The 6,536-nt window shown below is 31.1% G+C and overlaps 1 pseudogene across 1 annotated transcript; it reads left to right on the forward strand.

Annotated features, from left to right (window-relative positions):
• The first annotated feature begins 2,007 nt into the window (after positions 1-2,007).
• Positions 2,008-5,310, forward strand: LOC109789263 (zinc finger BED domain-containing protein RICESLEEPER 2-like; annotated as a pseudogene). Its single transcript, XR_014428643.1, has 5 exons — positions 2,008-4,471; positions 4,560-4,677; positions 4,773-4,877; positions 4,948-5,038; positions 5,149-5,310. The product of XR_014428643.1 is annotated as a zinc finger BED domain-containing protein RICESLEEPER 2-like (transcript).
• The last annotated feature ends 1,226 nt before the right edge of the window (positions 5,311-6,536 follow it).

Genomic DNA, 6,536 nt, shown 5'->3' on the forward strand with positions numbered 1-6,536 from the left:
AAATATAAAATCATATGATACAAATACTAATAACTTTCATTTATCTAAATATATATATTGAATTATTAAATAATGATAAAATCATATATTTAAAGAAGTGTAATAGCGTACGTCTTTATTAAAAATAATGATCTATTTTATAACATAAAGTTTAAAAAATAGCACTTTTAATTTAAGGGAAAATTTTGTGAAAATAAGTTATTTAAATCAAGATTATCATGAATGTCTTTTAAATTGAATAAGTGTTTCCAAATTTATAATCGAAACAATCTAAAATTTAATTAAATTAATTACCTAAATTTAAATAATAGCATTTGAAAACATAAAATGTAAAATACTTAATGTATGACTCACATGACTTATTGCTAATGAGAATAAGAATGCATTTGATGAATAAATAATTTATTAAATATTTATTCAATAAGATCTCATCAAGAAAAATAATACTCAAAATTTAAATTGTAAAACTTGTTTAAATAAATTTTTTTAAAAATTGCTTACAAATATTACTTTCCACACACTTAAATAAGTTCTTTAAATTAAAAACCCATCTAAATATAGTGGGCAGATTTTTTATGTGACAGGGAGAGTCACTCTCCCAAACTTTTTAAAAGAAAAAAAATCTATATATATATATATATATTATAATTATTTTATTAAATGATTAGTGAATGATAATTTTTTTTTGAATTTTATTATCATATATATTTATATATATAAAAATTAAATTGTACACTCCCAAAATTTTTATTTTTTATTGAAGTTCCGCTGCTGTCTCCACACATTTAGGAGTGACCACTTAATCCACTAAAAAAAGGAGTGAACACTTACATTAAAAAAGAAATGATTATTATATTTTGTTTTACTAAAATAGTTGACGATATGGTAGAGGTACCCCGTAATTTTCAGAGTAAGAGAGATTCTCATGTGACCACGGAAATGCAACAAGCAAAAATAAGCACTCTTGTTCACACCAAAAAACCAGTACGCTTACATTTCTATGATAGCGACACCCTAAAAAATTATTGGTCCAAAATCTAACATGTCTGTATCAATGGGTGAGCAGCATTCCCATACCGACCCGTAACCGAAAGAACCGACAAAAAAAAAAAAAAAAAGAGTGGGTTTAAACGGATTTTTGGTTTAAACGAGTTAAAAAAATGGGTTAAAATGGATAATTTTGGTCGGGCTCGGGTTTGAGTTTTTTAACCCATAAAAAACTAAACCCGACTGTGCAAACAAAAAAGCCCAACGAAAGTTTCGAGCCCAAAATAATAATGAATTGAGACCCCAGCTCAAACTTAGTAACTTTTAACCTAGCGCTGCACCTTAATTCATTTGTTCTGAAACCCTAGCGCCGCACCGTTTCCCTTCCATCCTGAGAGCTCGAGAGTTTTGCTCTACTTCGTTTCACAGAATCGTTATCCTTCAATGACTCAGTGAGTCCATGCGATTTTAGATTGCTTCACCGATAAGATGTAGCAAGTCATGACCTCGTCTTAGTATCTCACTAAAAAACGAAAAGGTATTTTTTGTTGAGCAAGAACATGTTTGATTGTTTGTTTCTAACTTTGTATCTTTAAATAATTGCACTTTTGATGTTGAATCGTGTTTCTGGTTTATTTATTATGAATGTTATTAGGTCAGGTTTTGGTGGTTGAAATCTATTGCACATGAGAGTAGAGTCATACCTTTTGAGAATAACACTACATTACGGTAAGTCGGTAATAGTTGAGTTAGCGAGAATCATGAAACATGATTAGAACCTTTTGAGCTTTTTTTATTTTTGGTTTTTGATAATGAGTTTTGAAGCTAACCATATGTTCTTTGTCTTTCCTGCATAGCCACAAAGGATAAGGAAGGGCTAATCTAGTGAAATAATCTCATAAACGAGCTATTAAAAAGTTAAGAAGAAAAGGTAATTATTTTTAGCATTTCATAAATTTAACTTTTAAGAATATTTAATTATATTAGCATTTTTTTTATATAGTGATTTTATATTTTGTGATCTAGCCTGTAGTGCAGTTATACTTGTTAACTATTTTGTGATTTAACTTATAGCATAATGTTTCCTTATTTCGCATGCTTAATTGTTATTTCATTTGATAGGACTATGATCCTTTGTTCTGCATGTTCTACTATTATTTCAGTTCTACTTATGTGTAGATGTTATTTTTTTATATGCTTCTCATGGAGTCATTTTCATAAATTAATTTGATAAAAGTCATACAATTTTAACACTAAATAAAGAATTCACTATAACAATTTAATAATAAAAAAATTGTAGTTGGAAGTTATTGACCAAGACTTCTTCATTAAATTAGTGATGGAGCAGTCTTGTCAAAACTTGCCAGCTACGACTGATAACTAATTCAAGCTACTGCTGAAACTAATAATCCCCCTCAAGCTCATATTGCAGCTCCAACAGAAGTTGCAGGACTTAACTCAAGTCATCCTCTTCCATCAAAATCTAAGAAGAGGAAACCCAATGCTAATGGCCCACGCAAGACATCAATTGTGTGGGAACACTTTATAGTATTGCCTGAAACTGAAGTTAAAGAACCCACAACAACTTGTAAATACTGTAACCACAAGTATTTATGTGATCCCAAAATATATGGCACATCTAATATGCTCCACCATCTTACAAAATGTCAAAAATATTTTGGGTCTCTTTGTCACGATCCTAGTCAAACAGTGCTTACCTTTGGCCTTGGAAAGAGTGGGGAAAAATCTAATTTAGTACCAGCTAGCCATAGGTTCAATGTTGAGGCTTGTAGGAAATCTTTAGCTACCTTTGTCATTGTAGATGAACAACCATTTAAGGTAGTTGAAGGAGAAGGTTTTAAATATCTGTGCAAACAATTACAACCCCAATTTACTGTTGTTTCAAGGCATACAGTGGCTCGAGATTGCTTTCAACTATATTTAGATGAAAAATTAAGGTTGAAGGCATTCTTTAAGTCTAATTGTAGTAGAGTTGCTTTGACTAGTGATTGTTGGACCTCTATTCAAAATCTAAATTATTTAGCCCTCACTGCCCATTTTATAGATAATGAGTGGAAATACCAAAAGAGAATCATAAGTTTCTCTTTAGTGGCAAACCATAAAGGGGAGACCATAGGAAAACAGATTGAGGAGGCCTTGAAGGAATGGGGTCTAAGAAATATATGCACAATCACACTTGATAATGCAACTGCAAATGATGTGGCTGTTTCTTACTTGAAGAAAAGGTTTAAAAACATGGGTGGGTTAGTTCTTGATGGAGAGTTTTTCCACATGGGATGTTGTGCTCACATTTTGAACTTAGTAGTAAATGATGGTTTAAGAGAGTTGACAGATTAAATTTCTTGCATCCGCAATGTAGTAAGGTTTGTGAGGTCTTCGCCTCAAAGGCAAGCCAAGTTTAAAGAATGCAATGATTTTGCTGGTATTTCATCTCGTAATCTAGTTTGCCTTGATGTTCCGACGAGATGGAATTCTACTTACATCATGTTAGAAGCAACAGAAAAATTTCAGCTTGCCTTTGAAAAGCTTGAGTTTGAGGACTCAAGTTATTTGGACTATTTTGGACTTGCTGGACCTCCTACTGCTGAACATTAGGATAAAGCAAGAGATTTTGTTAAATTTCTTAAAATATTTTATGAGGCCACCAAAATTTTTTCATCATCTTTACATGTGACCATCCACATAGCATTCCATCAATTAGCAACAATATCTTGTGAGATTGAAAAGGCTTGTATAGAGTAATTCTGATTTTCAGACTAGAGGTTGGGAAATGAGAAGAAAATATGACAAGTATTGGGGCAATGCATTGAATACTAATCAATTGTTGTATTTTGGTGTCATCTTGGACCCTCGATATAAGTTTAAGTATGTGGAACGGTCCTTTAATGACATGTATAAGTATGACCATCAGTTTGCAAATAACCTCTCTACTTCTGTCAAACAAAATCTAACAAGGATGTATAATTGGTATGTTGCTGCCCATGAGCAACATCATAAACAAACACAGTCAGGTGCTGAACAATTTGGTAATTGTTCAACTGGAGGAATAACAAATCCTATTGAAATTCCTTGTCATATGGCTAGGAAATATGCCTTTAAGGCACATTTGAAAGAAAAAAGTTATCTTGATCAAAAAAATGAGCTTGAGACTTATTTGGCTGAGGCAAATGTTGATGCTGATGATAATTTTGAGTTACTTTTATGGTGGAAACAAAATTCATCTCGCCTCCCAATATTGTCAAATATGGCCAAAGATGTTTTTGCCGCACCCCTGTGTCAACAGTGGCATCTGAAAGCATATTCAGCACTGGTGGAAGAGTGTTAGATACCTTTAGAAGCTCCCTCACCCCAGAAATGGCTGAGGCATTAATCTGCTGCCAAAATTGGTTGAGACCTTGTTTGTTGCAATTTAAAGTGGTTAATCCAGTTGAAGAATTAGAAAGCTCTAAAAATATTGTAATAGGTAACATTTATTCTTTTCCCACTATCATTTATAATATTTTTATTTTATTATTTTTTAATTTTTAGTTTTTTGTTGTCATGTTCCTAAGAATTTCAAAAGGGAACTACTAGATCCCAAGGAGCTGGAGTTGTAGTATCAAGGGTTAGGATTGAAGATGGTGGAGTTGGATCATCATCTCAATCACATCCAGTGATTACTAGCTGAAAGTATATTCATTTATTTATTTTGTTATTTTCTTGCTTTTTTATTTTAGTTAAATATTTACTTATGTACTTGTTTGTTATTTTGTTTTTCTATATAGGTCCCTTGGCGTTATTTTTTGCTTATTTTGGTCTACATCCACTAAAGATATATGGAGTCATTACTGTTTTTTTGGTATAACAGTACTACTCAATTACATTTTTTGGTAAGAAATTTTTTATTCTTTCATTTTCAAGATATGTACCATATTATATAATGACGACTTAATGTGTTAGCAAATAATTGGCAAAGAATCATCATTTAGGTGGTATCATTGCACTTCTCAGAATGCATAATAGATCCTTCTAAATTGCTTATCTCAATTTGGTTAGTTTTCAAAAGTATTTCCTTACTAATTTATCACATTACTATATTTTTGTCTATTTATTAAATTTTTTATTGAATTTTTTCTTGACCATTACCCTTTTTACTTGTAGGAAACATGTCTTACCAATTTGCATGAATTACAACATTCTTGGATCTTATTAAGCTTTGTGCTTTCCCTGTCCCATTGGTTTACTATTCTGTTTGTACTCTCTTTTATTTTATAATATATATATATATATATATATATATATATATATATATATATATATATATATATATACTACAAGTTATTTATACAATTGTTCACATAACAATTGAATTATAGCTTCCTAATAATTTATCTCTATATACAATATAATTACTGTATAATTGTTCATTTTTTGTGCATATATGTATAAGTGAATTGGTGTTCATTTTTTTGCAGATATGTGTAGATGAATTCATATTTATCTTTCAATGAATGGTAGTCTTAGAAGGTTGTATTTCTACCAACATCTTTACTGTAAGTGCCCATATTCTACCATAACCTAATTCATTTCTTCAATCTTTTAAAATTGTGACTAATTTACTTCAATTTTTCCATTTTAACTTAAACAATGTTACTATAATAGGTTTCCAGAGACACCAAGCTTGCTCTACAAAGTACAAAGGATGTCTTGAACAACTTTTTCGCCCAAATAAATAAAAAAAAAAACTAAAAATACACGAAATAAATTTTAAAAAAAAAACTAATTACTGGAATAGGTGATTTTGGATACATAAGCAGACACATGGCATAGAAAACGCAGGAGGCTAGGGCGAGTTTCAGATGACACCCTACCCCCAGGCGCATTTATTGGACGATGTGGCATGGAAACATAAAGCGTAGAGGGGTGAGGCATTTTGCAAATGGCGCCTCCCCCCAAGCGCCTTCTACAAACACTGAACCAACCTGCTGCGTTTAAAGAACCATCAATTCAGAACTTGTGTTTTACTATTGTATACAGATTTTCTCAAGAGAAACATTTCATCCAAATAAACATGGCACAAGGAAAAGGCAAAAGTTGAGCGTGCTACATTTTTTTGGTTTATATAGATTCTTTTTTCTCCGCCTAATTTTCCTGATCCATTTTTTCTCTCTCATTAAAGACCCATCAATAATTGTTCAATAAAAACTATTGAATGAACCAACCATTATAAAACCGTAGTCAATTCAAATAGCAAATAATAACAAAATTAATGTGACATGTTTACTACATATGCATTTAGTTGAGATTTTTTTTTGCAAGAGCATAAAATGGGGAATTTTGTCCATAGCATATTGAGTGGTAGTAGTTGGGGGTGTTTAAAAAACGGTTTGGTTTAAATTTGGTGTAAATGTTGTTATTTATCGCACTGGACGTAACCCCCAGTTATGACATAAGATTAATTTATCTTAGTGTCAATCACTTAATAGGCAATAATATGAAGCATTCATCTAAAATAGATCTTTTTTTTTTTCAATTTCATCATGAATGAG

This window comes from Cajanus cajan, chromosome 8 (assembly GCF_000230855.2).
Source record: "Cajanus cajan strain Asha chromosome 8, NIPB_CcT2T_4, whole genome shotgun sequence".
Taxonomy (NCBI): Eukaryota; Viridiplantae; Streptophyta; class Magnoliopsida; order Fabales; family Fabaceae; genus Cajanus; species Cajanus cajan.